We start from the raw sequence: 16,693 nt of genomic DNA, 5'->3' as shown, positions 1-16,693 counted from the left end.
TTTTGCTCAGTTAAATACTGTGAAACCTGATTTGTCTAAGGCTTTTCTTTTAAAAAACTTAAATTTAGTTTTCCTGGTTTGAAATTGAGTGTAGAGAAAATATTTTTGGGTGTCTGCACAGTCATGGCTTTCCCAAAACATTTTCCTGAAAAAGTGGAATCCTGGTCTTATAGCAATACTTGCAAGTTAATTCGCAGCTGTATTCATAGTGAAATAACTCCATGGAAATTTACTTAACTCCAAAGATATTTGTTTATATTTCAAGGACAAATGAGGCCCATTACCTTGGAGACAAATCTGGCTGGAGATACTGGACTTACTAGCCCTTTGGAAAATCTATTTTCTTACCAAGGACTGGAGTAAGGACCTATTCTCTGCACGTTTCCAAGAAGCACTCTCAGCAAATAAGGAGGTAGAATAGTCTCTTTGTCTTCAAAAAGCAAAGAACAATTCATTTTTTATTCTTTGTCCCTTGTGTAAGAAGGATCTGACCACTTGCATAAGAGATTTTTTCATTTGGTTTTCCTCATATCATACTACAGATAAAAATTAAGGCAAAAAGGATCAATAGTTATTAAAATGTAAATAATAATAATCTGTGTCTAGCCCAGAACACTTTATGTTGACATTCACTATAACATTAATATTGATGACTATTAATAACCCAATGTTTTGGGAAGAGGAGTGTCAGAAATGGTTGCTACATTAAAAAGTTTCAGCTGTAGGACAGTTCTTATCAATAGAGGATTTAATAAAAGTTGCAATGGAATAAATTATTATGGACAGTAAAGCAAAACAATAAATAAAGGTAGAGGAAGCAAACTATTATCATGTAAATTAAGAATTTATTTCTTTATCGTATTAGAAGTTAATTTCCAGAAATGAACAAGGTTTAGAAAGGTTGGGGAAGAAACTGGAGGGTGAATTCAGTCAGATGGAGACAGATCATGTGTGCACTAATAAAGGCTTCAAATTTTTAAGATAATAAGGGCTAATATATAATAAAGATAATAATAATAATAAATAGTAAATAATGTTAGTGGCAGGAGGTAATCAAATGCCTAGACAGATAGAGGTGGGTCCCTGGTGAAACTCCACCTTCAAGCCAAAGACAGTTTAAAGTCTGAAAACCAAGCCATGAATCTTGGATGAATCACTAAACTACATTGGGAACCTCTCTTCCAGTTTGGCATGCTTTCCTCAGTTTGATCCCCATCCTTCACCTATTTTACATATACTACCTGTCTCTAATTGGTTTTTAACACTGTCATGCCCACCTTTGAGTGGTGTCTTTCTTGGATACTCGCAGAACAATTAGCACACACTCCCCCATTATGAGTCCATAAAAGCCTCAGACTCAGCCATACTTGGAGGGAGACTAGCTGCCTTTGGTCAAGGGACCACCTGCTTCGAGTCTCTTCTCCACTGTGAGCTGTTCTGTCACTCAATAAAACTCTTCTCTGCCCTTCTCACTTTTCAATTGTCAGTGTAACCTCATTCTTTTTGGACACAGGGCAAGAACTCGGGGCCCATCGAGTGCAGGTACAAAAAAGGCTGTAACACTGTGGCTCTCTGTCCTCTGCCAGAACCCAGCAGCCACCCCACATGATGGGAAGCAGCAGTGGTGCCAGGCCAGCCCTGGAGTCATGGGCGAGAGTGGGGCAGTGAGACTGAAAGGGCTGTTAGCATTCTGTAACACCCACTTTGGGGCTTCGAGGTCACTGGCATCCCTGTTCGGTTGCCACTGTGTTCCCCTTGTCTGGATGCCAGAGTCCCCCATGGGAGTTGCTTGTGACATGCCTGATCCAGTCACAAGTCCTGCACAGAGCCCACTCCTATGCCAGAGCTTGGAGTGGCCGGCTGGACCCTGCACTCTCATGCTCACACACCCACTCCCACCGCAGGCTGAGCGCACAGTCATAGTGGCCACGGGATCCATGCTGGAGTGCAAGGTGGGCACAGTCTGGGGGGCCGAGTCAGCAGGGTACCTCTGTGGCAAGCCACGGCCTGAGCGAGTCCTGAGTGGACACATTGCCAGTCGCACTGGCCTCCAGCTGGCAAAGTAGCACCAAAAAAAATCCTGCATCAATAACAAACATACTAAGGACTTTTTTAAAAAAGTTTTGAGTTAATATTTATGATTCCAATATATGGAACTAATAATAAATAAATACTAACATATTTTTACATCAGTTTTCAAAAAGGTAGTAAAGTGAAAATTCTGCCATTTTTCAGAGAACAAAAATGTTAAATATACAGATTTATTTCCTAATCCATCAACTTCCTTCCCCCGTCTGCTCACAAAACTAGTCTAAGTCTGATGTTTGTATTTCCTATGCATTTCACTAACTGTACTAAATATATGGGTCAAAACCAATATAGAGTATAGGTTTTAAATGTAAAATTAACTGGTGGTATTTTATGGAAAATTTCTTTTGTAATTTGGTTTTCTACTCAAATTAGACTTTTGGTTTGTTTTGTTTGGTCAAATATGGAAATGATCTAAGTTCCTATTTATTTATTCCATCTTTTTTGTTTTATTAATGTGTCTCTGATGAATGTTGGACCAAAGGGAGTAAACAGAACCCAAGACACCTAACAGGATGTTCCCAAGAATTAAGATGAACACCAAAGAGAACAGATAACTTTATGGAAACTCTGTTGGTGGGATCCACTTCCAGCTGTGTGGTAAAAGTCAAATAGAAATCAATTTGTATTTCAACATAAAAATGGAAGTCAGTATTGAATAATAACAATTACCTGAGTAGCTGGGGATTTTGCTCTTTTCTATATTCATTTTTATTTAAAAAATTAGGATTATTGTAGAGCTAACATGTAGAAGTTATAAGAAGTAATACTGAGAGAATACCCTTTACCCAATATTCCTCAATGGTAACATCCTGTAAAACTGTAGTACAGTATCACATCCAGGACATTAGCATTTAATAGTCAAGGTACATAACAATAGAGTTACATGAAAATACATATAAAGCAAATTATGCTTCCTTTAGACTTATTTTGCTCTTTTTGTTTTCTAGGCACTTGTCATGGTACCTTATATTTTGAATTGGAGACTTTTATTCTAATATATGCATAGATTTTCCTCTCTTTGTTGCTTTAGCTTTATTCAACACATGTTAATGTTTTATTTTCATTTATATTCACTTTAATGTAATTTTCAGAAATTTTATCTAAGATTTTTTTTCTTTAACCCTTGGATTATTTATTTCTAACGCTGTCACAAAGATTAACTCAGAGTGTCTTCTCATAGTCTTGTAAGGGTAAAATTGTAGGTGACCCACTTGATTGTTTTTTCAAGGATGGAAGTTGGGCCATAGATATTTTCTGTGTTGTTTACCTGGGTAAAGATGTTATTTTCTAAAAGTTGTCTCTCCTGCTATGCTACCTGTTTCTTGGCCCTTTTGCTTCAAAAAAGGAGACTTTTGGGGGGGATATTTCTCTGTTTTCATTGATGTTTACAGATTGCTGGTTTCTTCAATTTCAGGATTTTCATATATGATGGAAAAAAAAACAAATCCAGTGGGCTCATCACTGTGTCATTCCTTTAGATCCAAGTTTCTAGTGGGTCCAGCTTCTCTCCACATTTCAGAGTCATAAGTGTCTTTTAAATTATTATTTATTTATATATAAATTAATTAAATAATTAAAAAACATTTAAGAAGACTTTGAATTTATTTATTATTTTTAAGCTCCAGTGTTTTTAGCTGTACATAACAGAGGGAGTAAGAAAGATTACATCTACTTCATTGTCCCAGAGGGTGAATAATAAAGTTGCTCTTAGTATTGCTTTAAAATTTCAAAGAAACAACTGTCTCTTTTTGTTGTACTTTACCATACACATCTATTATTCTGTTTTTTTTCTCCCATCTTTACCCAAGGCTTAGAATTACATTTTACTTATGCTTTTCACAACTCAGTGAAGGTAACTTCTAAATCATGCATAGTCATTAAAATGCCTCCTTGCTGTTACATGTTATTTTTCCCTTTTCCAATATGGAACAATATTAGTGTAAATTAGACATTAGTTTATTTCTTCCATACTAAGATGTTTCTATAATTTTTATTATCTTATTTTGATCATTTATTGAAATATTATTTATGTCTGAGTAGGAAACGGAAAGAAATTTCTGAAACTTCTAATGACCCATACTTTGACTACAAATATTATCTTTAAATATTGCTGTCAATGTTTTATACACACAAACTACACAAGAAAAATATGAAAGACATTGATTTTGGAACCATTAGCAGGGTACCCAGCATATGGATGTTACAATATATTTAAAATACATTGTTACATTATCGCAAATGCAGAGGAAGAAAATGAGAAACTTCTACTTGCTTATTGAGAACTACTTCTAATGTTTATACAACTTGCTCTAAATTTACTACATTTGGTAGTAAATTATTTTGAGGACCCAATGTAAGGAAACTATGTTAACCTATTTTAAACATAAAGTTACAAAATATCCTAATAGTAAGTTTTCTGAACTACACTTTTGAATATAACTCAATGTACTATAAATATAAAATATTACTGGAAAAATTATCCTAAGATTAGATTGAACCTCTTGTGAACATATGTAAGTCTACTAATGGCAAGCGTAGATTTCCATTTATTTCTATGTTTCAGTGGTAGATAGACAAATTTAAGACGTAATACCTGTTTTTATCTTATTATTTCAAGTAATTTTTAGATGCAAAAATGTCCTATTTTTAATACTTGTGGTTGAAAATAGTATTCCATCAAAGACACAAATCACAGTTTTCTGTGTCTCAAACTTAAGTAAAGCGTTGTTATAGTAAATCAACCAAATATAATTTTTTTTCTATAAATATATGGAGTGGTCCTAGAAATAAAAGCATCATGGTGCTGGATAATATAGCTGGCCAAGTATATACATTTTAAGGTGCATGTAAGTTGGATTTTTATGAAAGATAGATGAATTGATAATAATAGGAAATAGAGGTAAACATTCTTTTGAGTAAATTTGCATTTATTCAAAATCGTAAAGTTAATTAACAATTATGAAATTCTTTTTCAAAAATATGTATTCAATTCCTGTTTGTAGTGAAGATTGTGACTTCACTTCTAGAATTCCCAAATAATTGTTGGAAAGAACCACAGTAAACATAAACATAAGTCAAATTATGATGAGTTATGAAGGAAAGATGCAGATGGCTTTGAAAATATGTTCAAGGGGCATCTGCCATCCATGAGTAGATAATTAAAAAAGGCTTTCTTAAGACATCTAGAAACAGCATAACAGTGATTAAAACATTAACAAAGCTGGAATGGCTCATTTGGTACTCTGTGGTTCCTTACCATGGCAGCAGGCTAGGTTTCTTCATGTTGCGGCCTAAGGGTTTTAGCGAGCAGGAGGATGACCTGTATTTGAATTCTAATTTTTTTTTTCTTTTTTTCAGTTCGAGACCTTAGGGAGGGTATGAAATCCCTTCGTGCTTCCATTTTTATAATCTCTGAAAATAGAGACAATAATACCTGGTTATTAGGATTGCATGGTGTAATATTTGTAAAACATTTAGAAATGTACCTCACACATAGAAAATGTCTTTTAAGTTCTGGATTAAAAAATAAAGCTGATCAGGACTTAAATCTAAGACCTGAAACTGTAAAAATTCTAGAAGATAACATTGTTAAAACCCTTCTAGACGTTGTCTTAGGCACGGATTTCATGACCAAGAACCACCCCCCTACCAAGAAAATGCAATTAAAAAAAAGATAAATAGCTGGGACTTAACTAAACTAAAGAGCTTTTACACAGCAAAAGGAACAGTCAGCAGAGTAAAAGACAACCCACAAAGTGGGAGAAAATCTTCACAATCTATACATATGACAAAGGACTAATATCCAGAATCTACAATGAACTCAAACAGATTAGCAAAAAAATAAAAAAAAAAAAGAACCCAAAACTTCCATCAAAAAGTGGGCTAACACATGAATAGACAATTCTCAAAAGAAGACGTACAAATGGTCAACAAACATTTGAAAAATTGCTCAATATCACTAATGATCAGGGAAATGTAAACCAAAACTATAAGGCAATACCACTTTACTCCTGCCAGAAGGGCTGTAATAAAAAAAAAAAATCAAAAAATAATAATGTTGGCATGGGTGTGATGAACAGGGAACACTTTTACACAGCTGGTGGGAATGTAAACTAGTACAACCACTATGGAAAACAGTATGAAGTTCCTTAAAGAACTAAAAGTAGAACTATCATTTGATCCAGCAATCTCACTATTGCGTATCTACACGGAGGAAAAGAAGGCATTATATGTAAAAGATACTTCTTCACACATGTTTATATCAGCACAATTCACAATTGCAAAAACATGGAACCAACTCAAATGCTCATCAATCAATGAGTGGATAAAGAAACTCTCTGTAAAAATTGTAATGAATTGCATTATTTATTACTTCTAATATGGTTGCTTTTTGTCTTACAATGTTATAAATATTTTTCTAAATGAATAATATTAAGAAGATAAACAATATCCAAATCATTTTCTTATTTGTACTTCAATATGTCATTATAATAAATGTAATAAAAACAAAATAACATAAGGTTCTGTTGTAGTAATTTTCTTGCTGCTACAAAAAGGCATATGTTCCCATTCACTGAATAAATACTAATAATAGTACTGGAAGACCTATATTTCATTTCTGGAAAATAACAGTAAATATAGGTACTAAAGTGCCTTTTAAAAAGGTCTCATTATTGCAAATTATATGGCATTTTTTAATCCATTTTACTTCTAAGATCTGGAAGATGTGGAATGGTAAATAATAGTTAACTGTATCTATATAATATATCCATTTTTATAATACTTTTTACTATGTTATTTACTTCATCAGCTGGATTTTGCTGTATAATCAACTATCCAAAATGTAGTGGCTTAAAAGACCAGTCATTTTAGATAGATTCTGATACTTTGGGCTGACTGGGCTATGGTCTGTGTTTAATTTCCACTGAGTTCTTTCACGTGTGTGTCTGTGGTCAGCTAGCAGGTCAGTCTGTGGCTGCGTGATCTGCATAAATGTCTTCATATGTCTTGTAGTTGGCAGGTTGTTTGGTCTAGGGACCTCAGCTGGGGTGACTGATTTGCAATCTGTGGTTTCTAACCATGCGTTAAGTTAGGCTTGGTTGTTTCACATCATGGCCAAAGTGTTCCAAGAGCAGCAAGAGAGGTTTGGGTCCAACATAAGTTATTTTCAAGTCTGTGCGTATGTGACATGTATTACTGTCCTGTTGGCCAAAATAAGTCATGTGGCAATGCAGCAGAGCATTGTGGATGAGGACAGTATCCAACAGCAGAAATATAGGGAAGAAGACTATTACATGCACTTTTTAAAACAATAATCCTCATGGTTATTAACTTTTGCTCTAAAATGTACTACATAAGAAAATATATAATATCAAAACATATCTGCCTGAGCCTTATCTATACTTTTAAATTAAGATCAGAGATGAGGGTGTGGGAAATTTAGGATGGAAAAAGCCACATCAGGAATTATATAGTTGATATGGTCTGGATATTTGTCCCCAAGGATGAAGGTGGGGCCTGGTTGGAGGTGGTTTGGTAATGAAGGCAGACCCCTCACAGCTTGATACTGACCTTGTAATAGTGAGTGAGTTCTCATGAGATCTAGCCATTTAAAAGTGTGCGGCACCTTCCCCCACTCTCTTTCTCTCTTGCTACTTCTTTTGCCATGTGAAGTGCTTCTTCTTGCTTTGCCTTTCTCCATGATTGTGAGCTTCCCAAGGCCTCTCCAGAAACCTAGGAGATGCCAGCACCCACCATGCTTCCTATAAAGCTTGTATAACTGTGGGTCAATTAAACCTCTTTCTTTATCTATTACCCAGTCCCAGGTAGTCCTTTATAGCAATGCAAGAATGGACTAACTGAAAAAATTGGTACAGAAGGCTGGGGCTTTGCTATAAAAATACCTAAAAATATGGAAGCAACTTTGGTACTGGGTAACAGGCAGAGGGAGGAAGAGTTTGGAAAGCTCGGAAGAAGGCAGGAAGATGAAAGGAAGTTTGAAACTTCCTGGAAACTAATTGAATGGTTGTGACCAAAATATTGATAGTGATACGGACAGTGAAGTCCATGCTGCTGAAGCCTCAGATGGAAATGAGGAACTTATTGGGAGCTAGAGCGAAGGTTACACATGCCATGCCTTAGCAAAAAGCTTTCTGCTTTCTGCTAATGCCCTAAGGATTTGGGAAGTTTGAACTTGAGAGTGATAATATAGGGTATCTGGCTGAAGATATTTCTAAGCAGCAAAGCATCAAGAGGTAGCCTGGCTGCTTCTAAGAACCTAAGCTCACATGTGGGAGCAAGAAAATAACTCAAATTAGAAATTTATATTTAAAAGTAAAGCAAAGTATAAAACTTTGGAAAAATTTGCAGCCTTGCAAGTGGCAGAGAAAGAAAAAACTTTTTTAGCAGAAGGAATTCAAGCAGGGCGTGAAGCAACTACTTGCTAAAGAAATTTGAAAAAGTAAAAGGGAGCCAAATGCTGACAGCCAAAACAAGGAAGAAAAGACTGGGAAGGTATTTGAGAAACCTTCACAGCAACCCCTCCCATCACATTCTCTAAAGCCTAGGAGGGAAGAATAGTTTCCTGGGCCGGACCGAGGGCCCCTCTGGCCTGCACAGCTTTGGAGCACTGCTTCCCTCATCCCAGTTGCTTGGGTTCAGCCTGGTCTCAAATGGCCCTAGATGCCGCTTGTGCCACTGCTTTGGAGAGCACGAGCTACCTTAAGCCCTGATGACTTACATTTGTTTTTAAGCCTGTTGGTACACAGAGTGCAAGAATAAATGAGACCAAGCACCCTCTGCCTAGATTTCAGGAGCTATATGGAATAGCCTTGGTGCCCAGGCAGGAACCTGCATCAGGGAGGGACCCTTCACAGAGAATCTTACTAGGGCAGTGTGAAGGGAATTTTGGGGGTTGGAGATCCCATGCAGAGCTTCCAATGGAGCACTGTCTAGTGGAACTATGATAAGGGGGCTGATATGATTTGGTTCTGTGGCTCTATGCAAATCTCATCTGGAATTGTACTCCCATAATTCCTACATGTTGTGGGAGGGACCTCGTGGGAGATAATTGAATCACGGGGTCAGTTTCCTCTGTACTGTTTGCATGGTAATAAATAAGTCCCACGAGATCTATCGGTTTTATCAGGGGTTTCTGCTTTTGTGTCTTCCTCATTTCTCTCTTTGCCTGCTGCCATCCATGTAAGATGGGACGTGCTCCTCCCTTTCTTCCACCATAATTGTGAGGCTTCTCCAGCCATTTGAAACTGTATTAAACTTTTGACTTTTGTAAATTGCCCACTCTCGGGTATGTCTTTATCAATGGTGTGAAATGGACTAATTCAGTAAATCGGTACCAGTATAGTGTGGCGCTGCTGAGAACATACCCAAAAATGTAGCAGCAACTTTGGAACTGGGTAACAAGTAGAGATTGGAACAGTTTGGAGGGCTCAGAAGACAGGAAAATGTGGGAAAGTTTGGAATTTTCTAGAGACTTGTTGAATGGCTTTAGCCAAAATGCTGATCACAATATGGACAAGCTGAGATGGTCTCAGATGGAGATGAAGAACTTGTTGGAAACTGGAGCAAAGGTGACTCTTGTTACGTTTTAGCAAAGAGACTGGCAGCATTTTGCCCCTGTCCTGGAGATTTGTGCAACTTTGAACTTGAGATGGATAATTTAAGGTATCTGGTAGAAAAAATTTCTAAGCAGCAAAACATTCAAGAGGTGACTTGAGTGCGATTAAAAGACCTAAGTTTTAAAAGGAAAACAGAGTATGAAAGTTTGAAAAAGTTGCAACCTGACAATGTGATAGTAAAGAAAACCCCATTTTCTGAGGAGAAATTCAAACAGACTGCACAAATTTGCCTAAGAAACAAGGAGCCAAAGGTCAATCCCCAGACAATGGGTAAAATGTCTCCAGGGCATGTCAGAGGTCCTCAGCCAGCCCCTCCTATCACAGGCTCAGAGGCCTAGGAGAAAAAGTGATTTTGTGGGCTGGGCCCAGGGTCCCTGTGCTAAGTGCAGCCTAGGTGATTGGTGCCCTGCATCCCAGTCACTCCAGCAGTGCGATGAAAGGGGCCAATGTAGAGCTTGGGCTGTGGCTTCAGATGGTGCAAGCCCCAAGTGTTGGCAGCTTCCACGTGGTGTTCAGACTTTGGGTACACAGAAGTAAAGGATTGAGGTTTGGGAACCTCCACCTAGATTTCAGAAGATGTATGGAAACACCTGGATGCCCAGACAGAAGTTTGCTGCAGGGCTGGAGTTCTCATGGAGAATCTCTGTTCAGGCAGTACAGAAAGGAAATGTGGGGTTGGAATCCCCATACGGAGTCCCTACTGGGACACTACCTAGTGGAGCTATGAGAAGAGGGCCACCATCCTCCAGACCCGAGAATGGTAGATCCACCAACAGCTTGCACTTTGCACCTGGAAATGCCGCAGACACTCAACACCAGCCCATGAAAGTGACCAGGAGGGAGGCTGTACCTTGCAAAACCACAGGGGCAGAGCTGCCCGAGACCATGAGAACCCATCACTTGCATCAGTGTGACCTGAATGTGAGACATGGAGTCACAGGAGATCATTTTGCAGTTTTAAGATGTGACTTTCTCACTGGATTTCAGACTCACATGGGTCCTATAGCCCCTCTGTTTCGGCCAATGTCTCCCATGTGAAATGTTGTATTAACCAATATCTGTACCCTCATTGTATCTAGGAGATAACTAGCTTCCTTTTGATTGTACAGCCTCATAGGCGGAAAAGACTTGCCTTATCTCAGATGAGACTTTGGACTATGGACTTTTGAGTTGATTCTGAAATGAGTTAAGGGTTTGGGGTACTGTTGGGAAGGCATGATTGGTTTTGAAATGTAAGGACATGAGATTTGGCAGAGTCCGGGTGGAATGATATGATTTGACTCTGTGTCCCCACCTGAATCTCATATTGTGGGAATTGTACTCCCACAATCCCACATGTTGTGGCAGGGACCTGGTGGGAGAAAATTGAATCATGGGGGCATTTTCTTATGGTAGTAAATAAGTCTCATGAAATCTGATGGTTTTATCAGGGATTTCTGCTTTTGTGTCTTCCTCATTTCTCTTTGCCTGCTGCCATCCATGTAAGATAGGACATGCTCCTCCTTGCCTCCTGCCATGATTGTGAGGCTTCCCCTGCCACGTGGAACTGTAAGTCCTATTAAATCTCTTTTTTTTGTAAATTGCCCAGTCTCCAGTGTGTCTATCAGCAATGTGATAACAGACTAATACAGGGACCACCATAATTCAGACTCTAGAATAGGAGATCCACCAGCTGCCTGCACTCTGTACCTGGAAAAGCCACAGGCATTCAGGCATTCAACTCCAATACATGAAAGCAGGCCTGGGGTTGAACCCTGCAAAGCCACAGGGGTGGAGCTGTTTAAAGCCTTGGGGGCCCACCCCTTGACCAGTGTACCTGGGATGTGGGACATGGAGTCAAAGGATAAAGCTGCCATTGCAAAATTGTAACTGAGACAGTACAGGAGATCTCACTTATCCAACTCCATCTTGTTTCTAACCTTCAAGCAGTCCTTGTTCATTCCTAGGCATAGGCTGAACTAACTTTGGAGGAACTTAGTTTACAGTTTAAAGCAAGTAACAACTCTTTCCCAAAACAAACCTCTTTCTTGCCTGGGGACTAAACTACCTTTGTAAAACTAACAAATTAGCCGCCAGATTAGAAATTATACTATAGGAGTTATTCAGCTGGAGGTGACAAGATTCTGACAGTCCCTAAACCGGTCCTAAGATCAGTGCTTGAGCTATTTTGCAGACCCTGTACTTGATGGATCAGCTGGCACCACCCGGATTAATCAACTGGCTCATCTGATCTTGTGACCCCCACCCAGGAACGATTCAGCACAAGAGGACAGCTTTGATTTCCTATGATTTCATCTCTGACCCAACCAACCAGCACTCCCAACTCACTGGCCTTCCTCCAGCCACCAAATTATTGTTAAAAACTCTAAACCATGAATGCTTTGGAAGGCTGGTTTGCGTAATAATAAAACTCTTGTCTCCTGCACAGCGGGCTCTGTGTGAATTACTCTTTCTCTATTGCAATTCCTCTGTCTTGATAAATCAGCTCTGTCTAGACAGAGGGCAAGGTGAACCCACCAGGCAGTTACAAGGAGATTATTTTGAGGCTTTAAGATTTAATGGCTGCTCTGTTGAGCTTTGAACTTGGATGCAGCTTATAGCCCCATACTTTGACCGATTTCTCCCTTTTGGAATGGGAATGTTTATCTAATGCCTATACACCCGTTGTATCTTGGAAGTAGGTAATTTTTTTTTTTTTAATTTTACAGAGTGATAAGTATAAGGGACTTGTTTTGTCTCAGATAAATCTTTGGACTGTGGAATTTTGAGTTAATGCTGAAATGAGTTAAGATTTTGGGGACTGTTGGGAAGGCATGACTGTATTTTGCAATGTGAGAAAGACATAAGATTTGGGAGGGTCCAGGGGTGGAATTACATAGTTCAGATATTGGTGCCCATCCAAATCTCATGTTGAATTGTAATCTGCTGTGCTGGTGGTAGGGCCTGATGGGAGATGTTTGGGTTATGGAGGCTGTATTATTCTGTTCTCACATTGATATAAAGAAATAACTGAGACTGGGTAATTTATAAAGAGAAGAGATTTAATTGACTCATGGTTCTGAATGCTGTACAGAAAGCATAGTGACTTCTGCTGTGGGGGAGGCCTCAGGAAGCTTCTCATCATGGCAGAAGGCAAGGGGAAGCAAAGCATCTTTCATGGCAGGAAGAGGAACAAGAAAGAGAGAGAGAGGGAAGAGGTGCCACACACTTTTAAACAACGATATGTGGTGAGAACTCATTCATTATCACAAGGACAGTACCAAGGGAATGGTGTTAAACCATTCGTGAGAAATATACCCCCATAGTCCAATCACCTCACACCAGACCACACTTCCAACATTGGGGATTACAGTTCAACATAAGATTTGAGTGGGAACATGAATCGTATCAGGGTTGGATCCCTCAGGGCTTGGTGCTGACTTCAAAGACAGTGAATGACAAAGGATAAATGCTTGATGAAGTGGATACCCTATTTTCCATGATGTGCTTTATTTCATATTGCATGCTTGTATCAAAACATTACAGGTACCCCATGAATATATACAGCTACTATTGTACTCACAAAAACTAAACATTAGAAAAAGAAGAAGGAAAAAAGGATAGTGATTTCTCATATAACAGTGTGTGGCACCTCCTGCCCACAACTTCCTCTCTCTTTCTCCTGCCTCCCCAGTGTGACATGCCTGCTCTTGCGTCACCTTCCAGCATGACTGTAATCTTCCTGGGGACTCCCAAGTAGCTGAACAAATGCCAGTGCCATTATTCCTGGAAAGCCTACCAAACTGTGAGCCAATTAAATCTTTTTTCTTTGTAAATTAACCAGTATCAGGTATTTATGCAATGCAAGAATAGCCTATTACAATAATTATTTTATAAAATCTTCTTTGTTGTAGGATCTATCAAATAGGCTAATAAAGCCTGTAGGTACTTCTGGCCTGGTTGTCATAAATGTTAGCAATGTCATTATCAGTATATTCTTTGTTATCAAATCAACAGGCATATCTCAGTAGATATCAGAATAAAGATAAGAAACAGAAATGGGCTGAAGTGTTCCTCCCAGGAGAATATTACAATGTGTTGAAATAAACATAATGATATTCTGAAATAGGGGTCCCATTCCAGCTTCAGCTGCAGATGCTAACCTTTCTAGGGACATGTTCTAAACATTCCTACTCCAAACAAAGCAGAGAGATGTGAAAAGAATTTTTTTTTTTTTTTCAGATAGAAAAGACATACTATCATGTAGTCATTTGTGCTCACCAGCTCCAAATCAGACCTCTCTGACACTGGTAATGAGGGCTCAGATAAAGAGATAGATATGAAGAACTGAGTGATTCATGCTACACTACTGATGGTGGTAAAGCTTGTGGCAAAGAAGCAGTATCCAGAATTTGGGGAATATAAAATTTGGAAAAATAGAATCCATCAGTTCACCCTTTCAAGCCACACTGAATTCTTCTGTTTCTGAGTAACTGCTCTACCAAAGAAGATTTCAGAATTAAATATAATACTGCTGACATTCTAATTTTATTTATTTTATTTTATTTATTTTTTGATATGCAGCCTTGCCCTGTTGCCCAGGCTGGAGTGCAGTGGCACGGTCTCAGCTCACTGCAACCTCCACCTCCCAGGTTCAAGTGATTCTCCTGCCTCAGCCTCCTGAGTATCTGGGATTACACATGCCTGCCACCACGCCCGGCTAGTTTTTTGTATTTTTAGTAGCGATGGGGTTTCACCATGTTGGCCAGGCTGGTCTCGAACTCCTGACCTCGTAATCTGCTTGCCTCAGCCTCCCAAAGTGCTGGGATTATAGGTGTGAACCACTCACTGTGCCCGGCCAACATCCCAATTTTATTCTGCCTCAACACAAAGTAATTTGCTCCCATATGTTCTTTTCTGTACTATTATTCTCTTGCCAATGTGTAGGTTTTCACTACTGAAGTCACCTTTCTACTCTCCTACTCTTCCCTCCAACTAAAGAACTCCTCAGTTAGTTCAGGCTCATCTCCTAAAATTTCTTCTCCTGTCTTAATTTAAATTTGATAATAATCTAGTAATAAAGTGTTTCCTGTTAAGTTTTGGCTAAAGGCTGCTTTTCATTTTATTTTATAAGGAATTCAATATTGAAAGGCATTTCAGTTTTTTTACTTTAAAATGTCCCCATTACTTCAATAATTAAAACAAAACTATGCACAAACAGTATATCCTTTGAGATTCTTGTGTCCAGCTTCATCCTAATTTGCCCTCACCTCACTTTACCTTTCTGCTCACCAAAGTGTCTCAATTATTCATTATTTTGCATCCTAACTTATACACTCTGATATTACTCTTGTCATTGTTATAGATACATTCACCATTCAACAGAGTCACTGTATTAGTCAGTTTTCTCACTGTTGACAAAGACATACCCAAGACTGGGCAATTTACAAAAGAAAGAGGTTCAATTGGACTTACAGTTCCACATGGCTGGGAAAGTCTCACAATCATAGCAGAAGGCAAGGAGGAACAAGTCCCGTCTTAACATGGATGACAGCAGGCAAAGAGAGAGCTTGTGTAGGGGAATTCCTCTTTTTAAAACCATCAGATCTCATGAGACTTACAGTCATGAGAACAGCATGGGAAAGATTTTGCCCTCATGATTTAGCTACCTCCAACTGGGTCCCTCCCACAACACATGAGAATTCAAGATGAAATTTGGGTGGGCCTCCAAAGACTGTTTCCTTCGTAGTTTCTCCTTAATAAATAAAATTTTATATTTTTAAAATACCAGTTTAAAAACTTTGAAGTCATCTTAGATTCTCCTGTTACTTTCACACTACACATGCAATTTCACAGCAAATGATGCTGGTTTTGCCTTCAATAATATATCTACAATACAGCCAGTACTTATCTTGTATATACTAGCTGAAATCACCATGATCTTACACTTAGATTATTGCATTAGGACCCTTACTGGGTTGTTTTTTTTTTTTTTTTTTTTTTTTTTGCTTCCACCTTACGGTTTAGTGTATCTCAAAAGAGGTATCAAAATACTTTCTTTAAAATAAATATCACATTATGTCACTTCTCTGATCAAGACCTACCAAGGACTTCCTATTCATTGAAAGGAAAATCTAAATTTTGTAAAATACCTACTGGCTTTTACATAATTTACATAAATACATACACACTTTATGATCTGGCCTCAAGGCTGTAATATGCAGAATATAAATTGTGTAGTACACAATGCAAAAGGAACCAGCAGACAGAACCTTTATAACCATGCACGGCAATCCTATATCTCATTATGTTCTTTTCCCTATTTTTTTTTAAAGTTCAGCCACACATACCCTCTTGATTCTCCTCAAAATCATCAGAACTTCCTCTTCAAGTGATTTACATTTTGTTCCTTCTGCTAAAAAATGAATGCTCTTATTTAAGTTAACTATATGACTTGCCCATTTAGTTCCTCATATCTTTGCTCAAATGCTACCTTATTACACAATCCTTTCTTGACCACTATGAATAAAATGACAACACTGACTGGCTCACTCAACCCCCTGAATCAATTCTGGAATTGCTTGCATTAGGATTCTCTTTTGTTCTGAAGTTTATGCCTAGAAAGCTGATGCCTGCAGGCTCTGTTTTCCTGATTCCTGGGCTAGCTGGGTTCAGTTGAGTTTGTTTCATGAGAGGGACCAATAGGATTTTTGGAGACCACAAAAATAAGAGAGGCCAAGTTAATCTTTTTCTCTGCCTTTATCATAGTGAGTCTTTCTAGCAGACATTGACTTCCCTGTGTGGCTGTCTTAGTCCACTTTGTGTTGCTGTTAAGAAATACCTGATTGCAGAGAGCCAAGATGGCACCACTGCACTCCAGCCTGGGGGAAAGAGCGAGACTTAATCTCAAAAAGAAAAAAAAAAAAAAACACCTGAGGTGGCATAATTTATAGAGAAAAGAGGTTTATTTGGCTCATGGTTCAGTA

At 38.4% G+C, this 16,693-nt stretch overlaps 1 long non-coding RNA gene across 1 annotated transcript in view; it reads right to left on the bottom strand.

Annotated features, from left to right (window-relative positions):
* LOC126951018 (uncharacterized) overlaps positions 1-15,257 on the bottom strand; it is a 29,331-nt gene extending 14,074 nt beyond the window's left edge. The window contains exons 1-2 of the long non-coding RNA XR_007724338.1: positions 15,183-15,257; positions 5,348-5,502 (exon numbers count right to left, since the gene is read on the bottom strand). This is a non-coding gene — a long non-coding RNA (uncharacterized LOC126951018). The remainder of the gene's footprint in view (positions 1-5,347; positions 5,503-15,182) is intronic.
* Between the last annotated feature and the right edge of the window lie 1,436 nt (positions 15,258-16,693).

The sequence above is a fragment of the Macaca thibetana genome, chromosome 3 (genome assembly GCF_024542745.1).
Source record: "Macaca thibetana thibetana isolate TM-01 chromosome 3, ASM2454274v1, whole genome shotgun sequence".
Lineage (NCBI taxonomy): Eukaryota > Metazoa > Chordata > Mammalia > Primates > Cercopithecidae > Macaca > Macaca thibetana.
The sequence above is the reverse complement of the archived record's forward strand: the minus strand, read 5'-3'. Positions and strand labels throughout refer to the sequence as shown.